Consider the following 20795-nt stretch of genomic DNA (forward strand, 5'->3'; position numbering starts at 1 on the left):
TCTAGAGGTGCTGTGGGGATTCCAGTTCCTCAGTCTTCATTTTGTGGGGTGTGTTATGTGATTTCTTTACTTTGTCTCTGGGGCAGCTGGGGAAATCTTGTATTCATGTACACGGTTGTGTTTTGGGCAGAATCCCCGTGGATGCAAGGTGGTGTGGTGCCAAATCAGACCCTGTGTGATGTAATACTGCACTTAATTCTTCCTCTGTTAAGTTTCTTGGGAAAACTTCTGCAGGATTTAAGGCTTGGAGAGCTGGAATGTGAATGGTCTCTTTTCCTTTTTATCGTGCCTAAAAGGAGCTGCATCCTGTTAACATCTGAGTGAGGGTGGTAACAGTGCTTTGTTTAATTCAGCTTGTTGGTGTTGCTCTGGGGGATTGGCCTCTGCAGAGTGACTGTAATTGAAGATAGCACTGGAGCTGCTGGGATTGAATTTGGAAGTGATTCCAGTAGAATGGCCGGGCACGGCGAGCTGCTGGTGGGTTAAAAGCAGGGCTGTAACTCTAGCACGTAGAATAAACAGTTCCTATGTGTGTTTTGATGTTCTAGCTAGCTCTGGTGTTCAAAACAAACTGATGTAAGAGACCAAAAAGTCAGATTCTTTTAACTCCTTCTGCTTGTGCAGCAGGGTCACTTCTGCTTTTTTTTTTTTTTAGTGTGTGCATGTATGTAAGAGAGAAGTCTAAATCCTTAAATCAGATTCTTAAATGAATATTAACTACTTTAGGAGGAGATGCAGCTTCACCATTTCATCAGGTGCTGGTAGTGCCCAGATTGCAATGTGGTTTTAATAAATTGCAGGAGTAACAAACACAGCAGGGGTTGGCTCTGCTGAAGTTTGTTTGCTAAATCCTGTGCTTGAGTAGGGGAGGGTTCCTGCCTCATCGCTGTTATGTCAAATAACACATTAATTTTTTTTTATTTTTTTTTAGAAATAGCCTTCCTATCTTCCTGCAAGCTGTGCCCTGGGAAAGCTGAACTCTTCCCACCTCCCTTCTGCAAGGAGCCAGGTGAAGGCTGCCTCAGGAACTCGGGCAGGCAGTAAAAAGCAGCTGTTTCAGCAGGGTGGGTGCCTCTGCTCACAGCTTTTCTCCCACACATGCTATCAGGAGCTGTTGTAAGCTTGTGCTTGCTGTTTTGTTGCCACTGTTCCCTGTTTGATGACTCCTTTATTAGATGTTCAGTCTGGTATTTCAGCCTTGCTGCAATCCATAGAAAAATTTGCTTGGGTTTCAGGTCAGCAGTGTGGCCTGGTAGTGACAAAAGCTAACTGCACACTAGGCTGGATCAAAAGGAGCACAACCAGGACATCCAGTGAAGTGATTCTTTCTCTCTGCTGGTCACTCAGCAGCTGCATCTGGCACACCATGCCTGGAGTTTGCTCCATCACTGCAAGAAAATGTGGAAAACCCGGTGCAGGTCCAACAGAGCCCATCTTCAAGGCAGAGAAGGGGCTGAGGGAGCTGGGCTTCTTCAGCCTGGAAAAAAAGGGTGAGGGGAGACCCAGTAGCACAAAGCAAAGCAGGGAGTGGGTGCCATGTGAGCAGAATTAAGTAACTGAGCTTTTGTGGTCTATTTGTTCTTCACAGGGGCCCCACAATTTGGGAGAGTTAATGAATTTTGAATTGTCTAGTCCCTGTTCAGGGGTGAAGGGATGGGCCACCAGGTCTGAGAGTGTCACAGAATAAAGGCTATGTGGGTAGGCAAGCAGTGCTTATTAACTTTCACCCTGGAGTTAGAGGGCTCTTCCTTTTACCTTTTATGCAGGTTTTTTTTACTCTCTAAAGCTTTTTTTTGTTTGTTTTTGGACACTCTTCCTGTGAATTTGCTTTAGCAGGTCATCTTCAGCTGTGGTCAATTTGGTTTGTCAGAAACAGAATGGTTTTCTTGGGTGGTGTGTCATCATTAGAGGTTGTGCATCTGGGAAAGCTGAGGGAGGAGGCATAAAAATAAGAGAAAAATATCATGCTGGTATCATAATTACTGGACTGGTGAAGTAGGACTTGTAAGTGGAAAGAGCAGGGAAGAGGATAAAATAGAGCTGGGGAAATAAGGCAAAGAGAAGGCAGGTGTTGGGTGAGGCTGCAGTGAAAGGAATGAGGCATTCAGAGGAAATTGCCAGCTGTAAATTTTCAGGGATGTCTGGGCAGCACACAACTGAAACAATCCGTGAATGTCGGGTGTCTTTGTAAACAGCTCCAGCCTCCTCATCCTTCAGGAAAGGCGCTTTCCCCATCCCTGCCTTTATGGGGGGCGTGTCCTGACTGCGGAGCTCTCACTTTACCGCGCTGTGCCCATTGCCAGAGCTTGCTTCCCAAAGCAGGGGAAGATCCCTTGTAGTTTCCACTTTCTCCTGCAGCTGTCCCACTTGGTTCTGGGATTATTGACGTGATAGGACCAGGAAATGTGTTTGGCTAATGAAAGGAATGCAGAGAATTTGTTCTGTCCTTCCACTCTTGCCTCGCGTCATTCTAGAAATGGCAGAACTAATCCTGCCTGAGCATCCCTCTTCTCACTGAACATCTGCTGCCATTTTTGTTTTGTTTTTATTTTTGGGAGAGCTTCTAATGTATTTTTTTTATTCTTTAATTACTTTTGTTTGACTCCACCTTTACCATGTCTTTGGCAAACAAATTTTGCATTTAATTTCATTTATTCTTAGGTGGAAGAAAGCAACTGTCTGCTTTGATGAATGTCCCAGATCAATGATTTCAGAGAAGCTGGATGTAAGAAGACTATTAACAGCATTTGCAGATGATCATAAGTCAGGTGTTACAAACACAAGTATGAAGAAATAATACAACATAACCTAAAAGTCTTGGAAACAGGAAATTGAATGTAAGTGAGTGGAGAGGAGAAATAAAAACTTGTGTGTCCTTGGGGGGAAAAAATAGGAAGTTCAGTCCAAGGGAAAACTTGGAAAATAGAGCTGAGGGAGAAAGTGGAGAGCAAATTAAACATTCCCTTGCTTGGTGACAGGGCAAAGGAAAGGACAGCACAATTTGGGAGTATCTGTGGGCATTGCTTGGGACAGCAGCAGGGTAGTGGCCTCAAGTCATTGCAGGAGCACTCATAGAATATTTTAACTGAACCTGGGTATCTCATTATCAATGTGTTTTAAACAGATGGGCACAATTTCAGAGAGGGCTGGTGATTAACACTTGAGAGAGTAAAGGTATGAAATGTGTAAAACATGAGCAAGGAAAAGCCAGATAGGGATTTATTCATCAATAAACTTCCTAAAGTTGTGAACTGTTAGTCAGTTGATGAATATTTTGAGATAATTAAAATAGCTCTCAGGTTTAGGCATTAAACTTTAAACTGTAAAATAACTTTTCACTGCATGTACAAATCCATGAAAAACAGATTCTAAGAAGGAACTGGAAAAAAAAACACTGGGAAAAACCATTCTATATTCTCCAGTATAGATGGGAATAAATTCTCCATCTGCAGACTTTTAAAAATGCCATCTTTTGGTGTCTCACTGATAACTGAAGTCTTCTGTTAGCCAAACCTTGCTTGCCATATTCATGTGAATTGTGCTGGTGCTGAAATGAGGTCAGAAGGCAAAGGTAAGAGATTTCCCCCTTCCTCTAGAAAAGTTTCAATAAGTGAGTTTAGAAAATTTTTACTGGAAAAAGTCTTTAATGTGGGACTCAATGTAAACAAGTGAGCACAGTGAGATATAAATACTCCTTTTGCATTATGGAGCTATAAAATAATACTCATAACTTAAGAGAAATCAGCTGCTCTTCAAGAGCTGTTTAACTGCAATAAGCTTGGCACAAATTCTGTCAGGCTCAGCTCTAGGAACAATTCTAGAGAGTGCAGCTGTGAAGCAGTTTCTGTGGTGCTGTGACTGTCAGGAAGATGGTGTGAAGTTTGCTGTGTGTCCCAGCAGAGCTGTTCTGCTGACTCAGGGACTGCCATAAAGCCATGGTAATAAAGTCTTGTAAGGAGGCAAACCCCAAGATGTCACCCTTTTGTTAAACCAGATCTGTTCATCTCTGAAACGTTCATTAGTGCTGGGGTTTTTTGCTTTTTTGTGTTTTTTTTTTTTAATACCTGCTTTTGATACAATTTCATAGCTTTATATTTTGGTCTAAGCCATTGCAACTTTTAAAGGGTTTGGGTTTTTATAGGAACATTAATAGGATTTGTGTTCCAAAATAGCAATCAAACAGTAACATTGAGGAATCTGAGGTAAAATATTCCATAGTGTCAGTGCTCCAAATGCCATTGGCAGAGACTATTGATTCTCCCCAATAAACTTTACACAGTGTTAAATCTAACAGTTGTCTCTGGGCAATTGTTTGTTGCTTAGGTCCACTTTGTATTTCAAATGGAACTGCTGATTTCATTGTGATAATGTCTTTATTTGGGACATTACTTGATCTTTCAGCTTTTGAAGCAATAATCTTCTCTCTCTAAGAAGTACCATAACTCCAGATGGCAACTGAGGAATAGCTCAACTAAAGATTTTTAGATTATTGTTTTGTCTTTAGTAAAGTCTTGATATTTACAAGATTGGTGGAGCCCTGTCCTCTCTATGGTTTAGTAGGCATGAGAACTTTCAGTCATTAATCCGACTTAAACTGAACAAAACCCACTTTATATCCACAGGTGACAGTAATGCCCCTCCTGGAGCAGCAGTGAGCCTCCTGTGGCTGGGATCGTGGCTCACAGGATGTGAGTGCCAGGGTATTAATGGCAGTGTGGTAGGTGTCACTTCCATGATAATCAGTGGCTTTGGGGGCTGCCAAATTCATAAACACATCAGGATAAAATGCAGGTTATAGCTCCAAGTGAGACTGTTTTATAACTGATTTCTCTCAGGCCAGTCTCAGCTTTATAACTGAGGGTAAATTCCAAGCTGTCCCTCAGCAGTTGCAGGTGTTTTTAATGCACTGCCTTTACCTTCCATGCTGTCACATGTACAGCTTGGCTATCCCTTCCCAGTGCTATAGTGAACAGCCTTGAGATTAAAAAGTATTACTCAAGTGATGAACATGGGGCTGTAATTCCAAAACAAGCTCCCTTAGCTTGCTCATTTTGGAAATCAGCAGCTTCTTTATGTTGGGCAAATAAAGAGGTAGAAGGATGGAAGGAGTAGAAACCAAATCACTATTTAGGTTTTTCTTGGAGAGGTGATACTAAGAAACAGTTTGGAGGAAAATGCAGTTTTCATTTTTGGGCAAATAACACTGTTGAAGAAAAAGCTGTCACATTCTTCTAAATCTTTTTGAAGATTTGTAGCTTTTTGAATGTACATAGTATGTACACAACCATCTCCCAGTTCCTTAGGATTCTTGGTTATTATTTTTTTCATATTTTCACAGTGAACTCCTTGATTTTAGGTATGAGGTTTTTTCTGTTTAAGCTTTACTTGTTTTTCACTCATTTCAGTCCATAAATTATTGTTCAGCCTTTGGCAAGCTGTATTTTTAAACTGCTGCTCTCTTCTGTCATACCTGTGACTAAACTTAGTCTTTGATCACATTCCTTTGTGGCTGGTCTTTTCCACCGTGAAGGAAAAATTAGAACTAAAAAAAACCCATATTTCTATCCTTAGAATCATTTTTCCCCTGTGAGCATCCTTTGGAGAATGAGATTTGAAGGGAGCATCCCTGCAAGCGCTGTGTTCAGGCAGCAATAAGCAACTTTGTAGGTGGGTTAGAGAAACTTGGCATCCCGGGCTGAAAAGGACAGGGCTGCCACAGAGCTGCCACACATCCCTGGTGTCACAGAGGTCACCCCACTTCTGAGGGGCACATCAGCAACACCTTCCCTGGCAAATGCCAGCTTCACTTCCCCTGCTAGGAAGGATTTGGTCCAAACACCTCCAAGTTACTGCCCAAAATGTGAAAGATGCTGGTGCAGGTGAGCAATTTGTCTGAGTGGAGGGCCAGGCTTTTGTCATTCCCTCTTTCCTTCCAGGACTGCAGCAAAGATGCTGCACGTGTTTTCTTCCTGGGGAATTAGACTTCAACCATTTGGGAAATGCAGGTCTTGAGAGCTGCCTGCACAGAGAAATGGGTAATTAGAAGCATGTGTTGTGCTGTGAGTGTTCCAGGGAGCTGTCTGGGCCAGGGTGGAGGGCTGGATTAGCACAGTGTGACAGTGCTGTGCAGATGCAAACCTGGGCTGCCTTTAACCATTCAAACCTCGTTACAGACTTAGTTGAAAACAGGGAGTATTTTTTTTATAGGGCCTCCAGTTTGGTGACTTTTTTCCCCTGGCAGGATCTTAGATGAAGATCTATATTTACATATAATTTTTTGACCAGCCTGTTGCCTAAGTTATTTTTGAAAACTGACTTTATAAAAAGTGAAACTAAATATTGGCATTTGACTCCAGCTGTAGGAAAGAAATGCTATAATTTAGTTAGGTGTCACCTAATATCAAATTAGCTTTAAACCCAAATCTAATATGTCCTAGTCTGTAGATGGGAAAGGACTTTGGGTTGATTACAAGATGCCTGCTAGATACAACCCACAAAGCTGAAAAAGGTTTCTAGGACAACGTACATGAAATAAAATGGCACTTTTCATCTGCCAAGCCCTTCATTCTTGCTCTGTTTAAAATTGGTATTGTGGGGAGGTAGCAAATTACTTTGTGATGTGTTTCAGCCAAACAATCTCGTGGTTATGGCTGAGTAGTGGAGAACTTTCATACTGCCTTTTTTTTTGGTGGAGTTCTCTGAGTTTGATGAAATACCCTACAAAATCTTTGGTTAAAAATAGAGATGCTACCTCCTCTTACAGAGGAGGGCTTTGTGCTTAATGCTTTCCCTCATGAAAATAATCAGCAGGTAATGCTAATATTTTTAATATTAGATTCTTATACAGAGGGGAGAAAGGCATTCTGCTTGTGATACTCTAAAGATCACTCAAGTATGATCAATAATCCATTAGCAGGAATCTCTGTTCCATTTAACACCACTAACAAGTTTTTCCATCCCTTCCAATTGGAAAGCAGGACAGAGAAGTAATCTGGAAGGTTGAACTGTGGAGGAAGTCAAAATAGCACCAAAAATAGTTTAATATGAAGGTGCTTAGCAGAAACCACATCTTAATCAGCCTTATTTGTAATACAACATGTCTTGTAAGGCTGCCTGTGTCTGCTGTGCAGCTCAGAGGCACAGTGAGGGCATTTCTTCAGGAGATAGTGGAGTATCATGGCCATGAATGCAACAAAACTGCTTTACAGAGATTTATTACACCTCACTCCTGAAAGCATGGAGTGCATCCAGCCTGGAGGAGCAAGTCATGACAAAGGATGATACAAGTGCTTCAGAGCATTTAGCTGTGAGTGACTGGCAGGATGGCCAGCCCTGATGATTTCAGATATTAACTTGGTGAATTGGTGACCATGAGTTTTATCTGGTGTTGGTTTGGGATTATCACTTTACTATCATCTGGAACAGCAATTTAAGGTCAAATCCTATTTTTCCATGCATCAAGAATTCCACTGTGTTCTTATCCATAGGAAGAAGTGTAGGAAAAGGAAATCTTCCTATGGATATTACTGTTTAGCACAATCTAAAATATATTTAATGGCTTTTGCTTTTTTTTTTCAGACTGAGAAATCAAGTTTGAAAGCAAACCAACAATAGAGGCATTCATGGTTTGTTTTTTAAAAGCCACACATTGTCCTATCTTATTCAAAGCAGAATTTTTCTATTAACCAAGTTCTCTGAATCTGTTTCCCAAAGTTATGTAATAAAAACAATTGTCAGATCTATTATGATAGTCTAGACAAGACACAAAAGGGAACTCTGGGGCAAGCATGGAGATTTTCTCATGGAAACAGATAACAGAAGACTAAAATCTATTCTTCATCTCTTTTAGATAAGTAGTCCAATCTAACCTTTCAGAATAGTTCAGTTGTTTCCTTAGCAGGGGGAAATGGCTGCAGTAGATTGTTCTAGAAGAAAATGTGCCATTGTCAGCCCTCCTCTGCTGGGTGGGTGATAAGGGCCTGTGTTGTCTCCCAAGTAGCCCAGGAGCAAGGCTCTTCCTCTCCTGTGTGGATCCTTGTGTATGTCAGAGAGATTAATGGCTTGTCAGAGGAGCACAACCCAAGCCATGGAGTTGAGCTGGAATGAAATGGTTCTGTTTTCTGAAATCCTCAATGGAACAGATTTTCCAAGTGGGAAACAAAGGCTTCTCCTCAGCTGTGCTGCCTGTAGTGGGGATCAGGGAGCAACACTGCAAGAGGGGCCTGGGTTTGTTTGCACCTTCCCACCCTGATCCTGCACCTCCCTCTGCCTCCTGGCCCCGGGTGGAATGAGGTGCAGGGCTGCCAGACCTGCAGAAGGATCTGTTCAGATCTCACTGCAGATCAGCAGTAATTTGTGAGCTGGAGCCCGAGATACAAACCGGGTCTCAAGGGGGAAGGGAGTTTGTTCATGTGTGCTGGTATTTGGGTCACAAGCCTGATGGAAGGGGACAACACAACCCACAGAGCTTGGGAATGGGAGCTGGGAAATGTTACAGCAGCAGGATCATCCCTTGTGGCTTCTGGTAATTAGGTAAAATTTGCTGATTAACGAGGCCATGGTTTCACATATGCTTAAAGCCAGCACTGAAATCTCACCTGACAAATGTGATTAGTTTTAACCTGGATATGCAGCACTGTGGCTGAGGAAAACGTTCTTTCCAGTAGGGATGAGTATGGAGCTAGGATTAAGTGGGAAGAGGGGTGCAGGACACATATTTCTGGAATTTGGGAATACAAAAATAAATTAAGGGGAAAATAAGGCAATGGAATGTATCCTCTTATTTTTGAAACTTTTTATCCTTTCAGTCTTTCACTCAGATCTTCTGCTGTGCCTTTTTATGTTAGGTGAGGACATGCCCAAGCCAAAGGCCACCTGATCTCAGGTAGTGATATGGTGTTTGCTCTCCTTCCTTCACACTGAGCCAATTGTATGAAACACAAGGCAGTATGAAGTCCCCTCAAAAATATACAGCTAAAAAGCCAAGTTACATTCAAATACACATAAATTAATTTCAGATGCACAGGGAGGTTTTAAACTAAAAATCTAATATTATGATGTCAAAGCCTTTGAATTCAAGGGATGTAATTTATTCTTTTCTACAATGCATGGTCTAGTGTATTTTACTTTGGGCAGCACTGTTTAGAAGTTCATTAGTATTTGCAAGTAATTAGCAGCCTGGCTTGATGGCAAAAAGATTCAACTAAAGGTACATATTGCTGGCGTATGGGATAGACACATAACCCATACAAATGGTGTGCATGGAGTGCTATTTTTTGAGTAATTACTACAGCTGTTACACTGACAAAGCCAGTAGGAAATGGCTTTTGGATATAGAATATAAAATGTATCTCAAGGGATGTGAGGGAGACATGATGGGTTGAAAATGTGATCTTAATACAGTAGAAACTATAAAGGAGACAGTTCTGCACTGGATTTAGCAATTTTCCCCAAATTTTTATCTCTTGTGACCTTGATCTTTTTGTCAGTTCCACCAATCTTGTGGGTGGAGTGCAAGTTGGTAGTTTGGAATATTTTTTTCCCTAATAGGAGGAAGGAACAGTGAGAGCAAGGGAAAAGAGCTCAATTGTTGCACTGCTGCCTCAGGTAGGGGTTGCAGAAACTTTTCCAGGAGCTGGGCAGGGCTGGTGGCACTCCCAAGCTCTGGGTGCAGCCCAGATCAGCAGAAATGACACAAATGTGTGGTGGTGGGGCAGGCTGGGGGTCAGGAACCCGGGGAGTCCCCTGGAGCTGGGCACAGCAGGACTGAGCCAGACCTCAGGGAAGAACCAAGGACTTCAGCCTGAGCTGAAGTGTGGCAGTGGCCAGGGTGTGGGATGGGGGTCTCGGGAGGCTCTTCAGGGCAGGGATGCACTCAGGATCCAAACAGACTCTGAGCTTCTCCAGGTAGCTTTTATTGGCAGGATTGTTTTTCCTATAGGGGGAAAAAAGCCTACTTTGCACTTGGATTAAACTTTAGCCACTTTAATTTTCACCCCAGCAGAGCTCCCTGTTTCAGAGAGATGAAGCAGTGCCAAGTGCTCTCACCAAGAACATCTGAACAGCATATTCTTGTAGAAAGTTTACCCTTCCTATTAATTGAGGTTAATTGTAGCTTTACAATTGCTACCCACAAGAGGAAAAGAAGAGTGTTTCTACATCTGAGCTATAATTTGGATTTTTTTTCTGTAACTGAGGGTACCATAAGTTTTGGGTCCTGGTAGTTGAAGGCACAGTGCACACTCAGAGCCAAAGACTGATGACATCCCCCCCAGAAAATTTACAGAGTCAGAAAATAATGTAGGAAAAAAGTCTCACAACATCCCCACAAAGTGAGAGCTGAGAAGTCTCTGGGTTCTGGTTTACTCATGCTTGCAGAAGAAATATTTTTGACCTGAAACTGTGAAGTCAAACACATTTGCTACCAGACCACTGCAACAACAGGTGAGATGGTGGCCTTGAAAGGCATCCAAAATCAGTGTGTTTCAGGAAGGAGCTGGCAAGGCTCCAGAGAAATAGGTTTTATTCTGCTTTTGGGGTGGTTGGTTTTTTCTCTACAGATTGTACCCTGCATTTATCAATTGAGTTATTTTGCATTTATTTTCATTGTTCTGAGACAATAAATTCTCAGTGGCAAGAGTTGCTAAAATACTGTAAGTATGGCATTTATTTCCCCTCCTTGACTGGGGAAAAGCTCTTTAGTTTGTAATCACTCTTTGAATGGTAGTCTGTGACCCAGGGAAGCTAATTTCAGCAGCAATAAAAGCTGTGTCTTTTGTGCCTCCAGAAAATAAAATTTTAAGGACCTTGGAAAATTTTTGGACCTTGACCAATCTGCAAATTCAATATGCCTATTTCTGTCTCCCAGTGTTGGGAGAAGGAACCTCTAAAGTCTTCTCAGAGACCTAGAATAGCTTTTATTTTTTAACTAACTCCCCTTTGCAGTGTAGTTCATATTTCTTTTGTTAATAAAGAGAATTTTACTGAAGTTTTTGGAGGATAGTAGTTACATGACTTGTACTGGAAGAAAACTTCCCAGTAAATCTTAATGTATGACATTTGTGTCCTGGAGGGGGCTGCTCAGCCAGGTTTGCAATTAAACAGCCAACAGGAGTATTTTACTGCTGAGCTGAGAGAAATCATCAGCTCCATCATCTTGCGTCTAAAACACTTGTGAATGTAATAATTATTTTTGTCAGCCAGTCCTTTGTGCTTTCCATCTCAGCAACACTCATTGTCAAACAGCAATTTCACTTGTTAATCTTCCTCCTGTCTCCTGCTGAGGTTGTCTTTTTGGCCTGTTTCAGATCCAGCATGTTCCTTCTTCTTTTGACAATGGGATTTGAGTTTTGTGCAAACCTTTTCCCAATTGCCTCCTTGTGGCGTTAGAAAAACAAAAAAAAAAAATCTGATTTGTTTTACCAATATGCCCTTGGATTATTACTGATGCAAAATTCCAGCTTGCACTTTGAAGTAAGGGGTTAGGGATGTTGATGTTTAATGATTTGCTTCTCTGTCAGCAGTGTTAGGATCTTGGTCTGTGAAATTCCAAGTCTGCCCTGTAAATCTGGGGTTATAATGCCAGTGCAGGCCTAGCAAAGCTGTTCCTGTACTGGAAGTGCTTTCAGGTTATCCATGCTCCAATCCCATTCTGTGTTTCTATGGACATCCTCATGAGATGCAAAGGTACTCTTGGTGCAGCCATCAGAGAAATGGGCACTGCTACCACTTCCCTTGCCTCCTGAAGATGCCCAGTTTGGCTGGTTCAGTTTTGCTCAGCTTTCTGTCCCCTCAGGAAATCACCACTGACAGGATGCCTGGTTAGAAGTGAAACCTCAGCCCTGTGTGACCCTCGTGCTGCTTTGGAGAGGAGCAGTGACAGTTTGCTGAGTCTGGAAACACATTTCTCTTATCTCCAGGGTAAGCACAGTGACTGTTGCCAGCTTCCACCATGAGGGACTATCAGTGCTGTTCCGTCTTGGTTACAGACATGACTAATCCCTCTTACTAATTTTTCTTTTTTTCCCCAGAACTGCTAATTAAGCTTTTTCTGTGATTCTTCTCTAATATGTTCAAGTCAAATGGAGGTGGGTGACTATAAACAACTCTACTAGCAGGTGTGCTCAGTGCAGCTCATTTCAGCAAAAATGTCTTACAGAAATTGTGAGAGAGGTGGAGAGGCAGCACAGAGCTTCAGGCAGGAGGGCATTCACATGTCCTGGGGACAGATGGATATTTGTCTTGGCTTCCTGTTCACTCTATCTCTGATTCCCTCCTCAGTGCTTTGTGAGGTGATCAGAACTGTGAAGACTTCTATTGCTGCCTTCCTCAGCAAACCAGCCCTTCAGAGCAGGAGCAATTCCATTCCATGAGTCTGTACCTTCTCCATGGTGAGTTTTAAGGTGATGTGCAGTGAGAAGGGCACAAGGAGCTCAAAATCTTTGTGTACAAAGGGTACAACTGATATTTGCCACCACCAGATTCTCTAGAGTCTCACTTCTCTAGCAGCAAACGTGGTCAACAATCTCAAGAGATGTTTTTCCCCTTTCACTCCCAGACAGAATCACAGAATGGGTTGGGTTGGAAAGGGCTTTAAAGCCCATCTTGTTCCAGCCCCTTGCCTTGGGCAGGGACATCTTCTCCTGGATACCCTTGTGGTTATATATATATATATATCCTGAGCTGCTCAGGAATTAAGGCACCTTCTCCTGGATACCCTTGTGGATACCTGAGCTGCTCAGGAATTAAGGCAGACAGCCCAGCTGTCCATAGCAGCAATAAAACTGGGGTATTTACCCTGCAAAATGATGCTGTCACAGCATTGCTTTGGGAACAAGACACTAATTTTCATTAAGTCATGCAGCTGTGCTAATGAGGGTTCTTTACAGTGGTGGGCATGTCTGTTATTTCTGGGTTTATCTGTAAAATTGTTGCCATCCAAACCTTCTCTTGTCAAATGCCCTTGACTGAATTCTCCCAAATTTAATCAGCTGGGCCTTACCCCTTAATCTGGGGTCAGCAGGCTTTGGTGTGGAGCAGCTCTCCCACTCCTGGCTGCACATTCCCTGCTGTCCCCTTGGCCCACATCTGAGCACGTGGCACAGCCTGGGCTGGGCAAGCAGAGAACAAACCTGCCAGACCCAAATCTGCCTTCCAGAACAACCTGTTGAGCTGATCTGCACAACCACTGGGTCCCATCAGGGGTGGGAGAAGCAAACACTGCCTGCTGCTCTGCCTGCCTGCAGTTGTGCTGGATTGGAGGGAAAATTAAGATGTTCTTACTATGAACATTTTGGTCCAGGAGCTCCTGGCTTAATGCAGAAAAACGTTGCTTGGATATTCCAGCCCATTAGACCTGGCTGCTTCTTTATTTTTCATAATTATTTGATACATTACTTTCTATTAAAATAATTAAACCATGGATCTTCACGTTATTTACAGTTTTTCTCATGTTATTAAGCTGTAATTTGACCAAGAGATATGAGCATAATTTACCATATGATTGCATAGCTTTTAATGTGTGCTTCTGCAGTGAATAGCAGCTATTAAGCTAAGTGGTTTGCCCTGTAAAATGACATGATGTCATAATATTTCTCTGAAAATACAAAATTAAGTATCATTAAATCCTATAATTAGGTAGCTATAGGTTATATTTGCAACTTGAAAAATGGAGTCAGGCAGCCTGATTCTTCTTGCTGTAGTATTCCAGGAATTTTGTCAAAACTGTACAGGAGCAAGTGTTGTCCTTTACAGAGCATGAGCTGCTTCCCCAGCCCTGTATTTCAGTGTAATTCCCTTTTTGTTCTCTTTCCAGGAACTGGGGTTTCCCAACATATTTGTAACAACAAAGCAGCTGTTCTGGGAGTGTGTATATTGTTTTTTTTAAATAATAAATGCGATTTTTGTGTCTACTTTACTTGTTCTTTAATTTCATAGATGATAGTGTATGATTGATCATAAACTATTCATTTTTTTTGCTTTGGACAGATATTTAGTCCTTTTTTTTCCTTGTCAAATTTTCATAAAGTTTTTGACAGGTTTGTTGTTTCTTTTAAATCTTCATTTAATTCTAAAAAAAATAGTTGCTTTTTTATAAATTTAACCTGATTTGTATTACTTCTATACTTCTAATTTTTCTTTTTTTCTGAGTCATAGGCTATTTTAGCGACTGCTGTAATTGATAATTGTAATGTTAATTGATGTCTAGTATTTCTCCTGGTTATCTATATTCACTTTTACCTCTGAAAGCATACAATACATCTAATATAATTTTTATTCAGTGCTATATATATATTCTAAGTGTTTTTAGAACACTATTATTTGACGATTACAGCTGTAATGTCAGAGGGATGTGTCCCAGCGCTGTCCTGAAGCTGCTCCAGGTGCCCTGGTGGCGGTGGCAGTGAAATAAATGCTTTGTGCCATCTACTGGTGCCGCTGGGAGCTGCGGCAGCTCCGGGCCGGGGAGGACTCGAGCCTGCAGTGCGGGGAAGGCAGTGCCTCGCGGGAGAGAACCAGAATGCTGTTTATTTTTTAATGTCTGTAAGTGCTAACTAGTGTTAAACACTCACGCATTAACCCCTTTCCCACTCCTGCCTTCCCTACATCTTTATCCCTATTTTTAGACTCTAAAAACATTTTGTTTTACAGGTAGGTCAAGTCGTGTTTTAACAGAGTGGAACATCCAGGCTGATGGTGAATGTGAGCACGGTTTGTCTAGACCTGTTACTATTTCTATAATAATTCCTAATTACAGTGTATGTCGTGATCACTTCTAATTAAATATAACTCCCCCAAACACATTCTCCCTATGGGTTTTCTCTGATGCTTGTTCCCTTGTTGAGCCTGGAGTTATAAAGCTGCTGGGATGGGAGACTCCAGCCTAACTCAGTGCAGGGTTAAATAAGGCCTTTTAGCTGAACCCTCTTTGTATCCTACAGCCTCATAATGGGCTATTGTATTTTCTGGGTTTCTGTAAGGCTCGGATGTCACACTCGATTCTCGCTTGTTTCAGTATCATCAGTGTTATGGCTGGTGTGTTTAATGCATTTGCTGTACATTCTGATCACAAATATTATTTGTTCTTTCTCTGCTGGTTTTTACTACTTTATCTCTCAAGGGCTTAAAGAGCAGATCCACAAATGCTCCAGTGTCCTTTTAGTTATGGTTGTTCTAGGCAAAGGGAGCAACTCCAAGAAATTATTACACAAAAAAAAAAAAAACCAACCAAAAAATCCAAAACCAAAACAACAAAACACCCCACCAAAGAACCCCAAACAAACAAAAAAAAAACCCACAAAAAACCAAGAAATAACAACAACAAAAACCCACAAAAAAGAAAACAAAACAAAAAATCCAAACCCTTTACAATTTAGACTACTATATGCTTTGGTATCACGTTTAAGGATCCAGACACTTCACTTTCTTCCACACTCAACAACTCATTCCCAGATGAAGGAGACACACCTGGCCTAGAAATGAGGATTCTCTGGGTCTGCTTCAAGTAAAACCCAGTTTATCCTGTCCAGGAGGGAGGTATTTTCCTTATTTACAAAGGGCTTTTAGATTTTTTTTTGGTTAAAAATACTGTATAAGCAGCTATTAAAATATTTTTGTGTTGGTTTTGATACATGTAGTTAGTGATCTAATTGTGTATACTTTAAAAACTTGTCTGGGTGGGATATTACAATTCTTGAATGTTGAGTTATCTAAATGCATATGTGTGTATAAAAACATGTTACCTGCCACAAGTACAGGTACAAAAATCAATACAGTAAATTAGTTTGATTTTAGGTTGTACTTCAAAGTGCAAATATCAATTTAAGCAAAACGAGTATTGCTTTCAGCAAAGCAGAATTTTATCCAAGTGTGAACAGGTGGATTAAATAATATAGGAAAAATGCTCAGCCTTTTAATATTTCAATTTAATATTTCAATTTTTTCTTCACTTGCAGGTAAATGCCCCAAAGAATCATCTTTGCTTTTTTTGTGACTGACTCTTATGCCTGGGAAAACGAGCTGCAGTAAGTGCACAGTTAACATGAATTTTCATGGAGAGGAAAAATAGTTAATTATTGCAACAGTACAGCTACTATGATCAGAGCAGTGACTCATGCAAGTCAAGCATATAATTGTCCATGTAATTTGTTTGAAGTCAGCTGGGTTCCAACATTCTTGTTCCTGTGTATAGCTGTTAATTTCTTTATTTTCCCTTCAAAATCTGCTGGAATTTGCTGCAAAATTGTTTTGTTTTTAATATATGTGTTGTTGTTAGAAAGATGTCAAGTTGTGTCTGACAGCCTGAGAGGGGCAAAACTGCTGCAGCTCCGTGTCCCCAGCTCCTATCAGGAGCAAGGCTGAAAATGTTTCCCATAAGACACTGGCACATCTCACATATTCATTTTTTAAACCAGAAGAAGCTCCTGGGTTTTGTGTTCCTCCTTATTCCCTTTTTAATGGCTGTTGTTACTCTCTTACACTCTGTCATCTGCAAAAGGCTGTGAATTTGGGTTAGATTCACTCCAGTGGGGAGTGTTGTAGACTGGAATTTAAATCTAACCTACTTTGTATTGGTGGCAGAAAAGAACACACTTTTACTCTGGGCAAGCTGGAAACTGCTGCTTAGGATTGAAGCAAACTTTTACCTTCTTTAATGTACTAGACTCACTTTGTTTGCAGCCTCTTGGAATCAGGAGAAAATGGCTGTGGATGATCTAATATTTGCAGGTTTATACAAACATATTTTAGTAGCTCCTACTGTATCCCAGTGAATTAAAAGCAATGTTTTTTTAACAAATTTATACAAATGGGGAGTACTTTTCACTAATAATTTTGTTTCTCCTAAATTCCAAATGTATTTTCTGTTCCTCTGCATTTCGGTCTTGCTGTCATGGGTAGAACTGGCAGAAGTCCCACAGCTTCCATATACCATGTGTGCCTATATCTGTGAGGTTTTTATACAAATCCCATGCTTTATGGGCTTGTGTCCATGCAGAGCACAGTTGTCTTGCTTTCGTTCCCAACACAGGTGAGTTAAAATTAAGACAAGGTGATAGTAAATATTTCCTTGTGACAGGAACTGGCAGGTTCTGTTGAATTCCAGCAGCAGGGCCCCAAGTTCCACCGTTGCCCTAAAATCACCTGCAGAAGGATTCGTGGCTCTTAGCAGGCTTTCATCCTGCTGAGACAAGAAAAGAAGTAACAGTCACCAATTGCTGACCTAAATTAGTCAGCACAAAGGGTTTTTTGTCCTAAATTAGTCAGCACAAAGGTTTTTTTTGTCTTCAGAGGACATTGTGATGGAGAGGAGCTGAGATGCTGCAGGAGGATATGAAGAGCCAATTGGGATGACTCTTAACACCTTCTGTCATTTAGTCACGAGGTTAAAAGATAAGGAAAACCTCCTTTGGGAGGAGAGATGATTGGATAATGCTGGTATAGAACAGAAATTGCTGTCAGTGGTGGAAATATGCCTTTAGAACAGAATCAATACTTCTGGGCATTATGGGAATGATTGAATTTAGTGATACAGAGTTCATCAATTACTGTGGATCATTAACAAGGAAAGTTGTTCTGGATGCAAGGGTTCCACCAGAGACAAAACTCTGGGTTTTGGCAGGTGTTGTTCATCCTAAAGGAACTCTGTTGGAGAGAAGGGATGGTAGAGCCTTGGATTGCAGGAGGTCTGGTGCTGTTCCCCCTGAGTGAAACATTCATGGTTGTAACTAAAATATAATGGAATTAATCTCTCAGGGTTATGTTTTTTGTCTGAGAACACAGTGAAGGGAGCCCACTGGTCATGGTAAAATGTTAAAGTTTAATCTTTTACTTTCCTACTGTCAATAAAACTAAACAAAAGCTGAATCTATAGGGCCTAACAAGCTTGGGACAGCCTCTTGGATCTTTGCATCAAACCCTCCTCTCTGTCTGTGTCTTCCCTGATATTCTGCACATTAGGAGCAATCTCCTCCAGCCCTTTACCATGAAACTTGCACTTTATTTTTTGCTGCTTTCTGTACTGACTGTACAGCCCTGCTTTTTTAGCACCAGTACAGGAGTGATGCAAGCTCCTCCTTTGACCTCATATGGCTTCTGTTCCTGCTTACCCAGCCAGGTCTTTCACATGCCTCCTGTGGCACTGCCACCCCTTTCCATGTTCCAGGACAGCAGGGAACAGACAGCTGGCCTTGAAAGCCCAGCAAACTCAGAGTCAGGCTTCTCTCTGCTCCTAGAGTTTATAACCTTCAAGGAGCTCAGCACAGGGTCCAGCCCTTTGTGCTTCTGAGGAAGGTTTGTTATGTTGGAAGGTGGCAGAAGGAAAGGTAAAGGATCACAAAGGAGAGAGCATTTTTTCAAGGCAGACACCCAATTCTCTTGTTTTGGACTTGAGAGCTGTGAAAAACACATTCATTCTCCTACAAAAATTTAAAAAGTTGAATAAAACACAATGGGAGACAAGGACCATAGAGCAAAGGAGCCAAACCCTCTGTGTGGTACAATCAGTGCCAGGCAGGGGCTGCTGTCCCTGGGGGTCTGGCAGGACAGGGAGCAGGAGCTGGATTTCTCACAGGTCAAAAGAGAAAGCTTGGTGGTAGGAAGAACAGGAAAGGGAGAAGGATGTGTATCCTTCCTCTTCGAGTTGTCTTTTAAAAAACATGTGAGGTTATTTAAAAAAGCTGTGTGGAGGTAAGACATTGCTATTCCTTTATATTTAGAGCCCAAATTTGCAAAATCAGCTTCAGATTCCACATGTGTCAGGTCAGAGATGTGATGAAAAGATGCCAGTTCTCAGTGTTCTCTGTGTTTATGACAAAATACCAGCCTAAGAGCCTGATTCTCTTTGCTTTAGAGTGAATGCAACACAAACTTCTCTACAAATCGGGTCAGGGTCTCTTTCACTTGCAGCAGGAGCCGTGTAGCAAACCACCTCACTCCTGCTTTCCTCTCCTACTCAAATTTTCACTTTGTCCCAGCGATTTCACTCCTGATTTTCCCCTGGCTGCTGGAATGTGCAGGGCCCAAAGCGAGGGGCAGCGCTGGGAAAGGTCAGGGCAGCCTGGGGCACAGCGAGGAGCCGGCTGGGCAGTGGAAAGTTACAGCCCTGAGCTGCTGCAGAAGCTGCCCTGCTCCTGGGGAAATGTGATACCTGCTCGGCAGAGCCTGTGCAAAAGGCTCAGCGCTCCTCTTCCACGTGCTCCTCTGCTTTGAGGGGAAGAGAGAGTTTAGGGTGATCTATCATGTGCATTTATTAGAGGAAATTTGCTTTAATCCCCCCAATCTAAATCTCATACTTGTAGTGCCAGGGACTGCAAATATTTGTGTTCTATCAGTATTTCTTCACTGAAAACTACCGTGATCTCAGGCATGATAATTCTGCATGAAAATGATAGCAAATATGACTCAGTATGAGCCAAGTGATGGACAAAAATAGGACAACTCTTACCAAATGCTGTTCTGTCTTTACTCCTTCCGTGTGTATTGTATCAGAGCACACTAACACAGCTGGCAATAGTATTTGCTAGTAGCTGTTTGTGTTTCCAGTGGAAATCAGTGGTAAATCCCAGTGTAAAACTGTCTTTCATCCACAAGAAAGAGCTGTTTGTCCAAATTTCATTTGCTTGGTGTAACGTGGAATTTGTCTTTCTGCTTTTGGTAGGAACTCATTCAATGCAGTTTAATTTAATTTTGCATCACATTCTAGTAACTGCTATAAAAAAGATCTGGGTGAGGGTTCATGACAACAGTCCAGCTATTTGGCACAGGTTTTCTGTAAACAAATCAGTGAATTGTTTAACCAGTGTGAAGTAAGAATTCCCCAATGCCTTGTGAATGAATGTGCTGCATTTACAAAGAGATTTCATTAACTACTGTGAACCTCCAAAAGAAAAGGAAGGCCAGGAAGAAAACCTCGTGAAATGCACGTTGCAATTGTAGCTGGAGCTGTGGGTCATGCAGCATGTTTGGGGTCTGGTTATTTGGAAAGGATGGTTTTTCCTTACTGTGAACTGACTGTTCTGCTTATATTTCAGTAATGCCTCAAGTCTGATAGGACAGGGAACTGATCAGAACTTGCTGGTCTTGGGAACACTGTGAGACCTAAGCCAGCAGTAATCTGGGCTGTCATGGACCTGAAAGTGGCTTGGCCATTCTATTTAGAGACACACCAAAATATAGACATATTTTATAGTGCTTGAGATACCAGCATGTCTCTAGAAACTTTTATCAAAAAAGATAAGAGTTAGAGCAATTCGAAGTTTATCAGACAAGGCACGTTGTCAGTTCAGGGTGACTTTAAATTACAGGACAACTTGTGTGGTTGTAAGTCCTTGGAAGTGCATCACTCACTGATGACTAAACTCTGGCACTGCACAATTCAGAATGAGGTGGTGTATCACTAGAGATGTGATTTACAATGCTGGTCAGAACAAGCTGATAGCAGCCACGGAAAAGGAGCTATATAGATAAGCTTTGGCAATGTACCCCACGAGTGTTTTGCAAACTGCTGAGCGTTTAGCACCTGCTTGCTACTGTTTTGCACATCCCTTCACTGTGAGAGGCCACGTGTTAACACTGACTCTAGTAAAGAATTACTCGACTCAGTAATCACAAGCTTATGCAATAACTGCAACATTTCGGATGTTGCTTTGAATTTTTTTGCCCAAATGTTGCTTTGATGCTTCTAATGTGCTGTTCACACAGGCTGTCAGGCAGGCCGGTTTAAATGGCTGCCCAGCTTTGTGGTAGTGGGAGGGAGAGAACCTCTAGACAGGAATCCAGCTCCAAAACTCTTATCCAGG

General features: G+C 41.7%; 2 long non-coding RNA genes across 5 annotated transcripts in view; both read left to right on the top strand.

Annotated features, from left to right (window-relative positions):
• Positions 1 to 379: 379 nt before the first annotated feature.
• LOC120505992 lies at positions 380 to 12392 on the top strand. Its single transcript, XR_005628394.1, has 5 exons — positions 380 to 477; positions 932 to 1064; positions 2662 to 2837; positions 11795 to 11919; positions 12280 to 12392. It is a non-coding gene; the product is annotated as an uncharacterized LOC120505992 (long non-coding RNA).
• Positions 12393 to 14419: 2027 nt separating this feature from the next.
• Positions 14420 to 20795, top strand: part of LOC120505991 — a 41182-nt gene continuing 34806 nt past the window's right edge. For all 4 annotated transcript variants that reach the window (XR_005628390.1, XR_005628391.1, XR_005628392.1 and 1 more), the window contains exons 1-3: positions 14420 to 14541; positions 14650 to 14700; positions 15954 to 16022. This is a non-coding gene — a long non-coding RNA (uncharacterized LOC120505991). The remainder of the gene's footprint in view (positions 14542 to 14649; positions 14701 to 15953; positions 16023 to 20795) is intronic.

Source organism: Passer montanus, unplaced genomic scaffold, assembly GCF_014805655.1.
Source record: "Passer montanus isolate IOZ18808 unplaced genomic scaffold, ASM1480565v1 scaffold37, whole genome shotgun sequence".
NCBI lineage: Eukaryota > Metazoa > Chordata > Aves > Passeriformes > Passeridae > Passer > Passer montanus.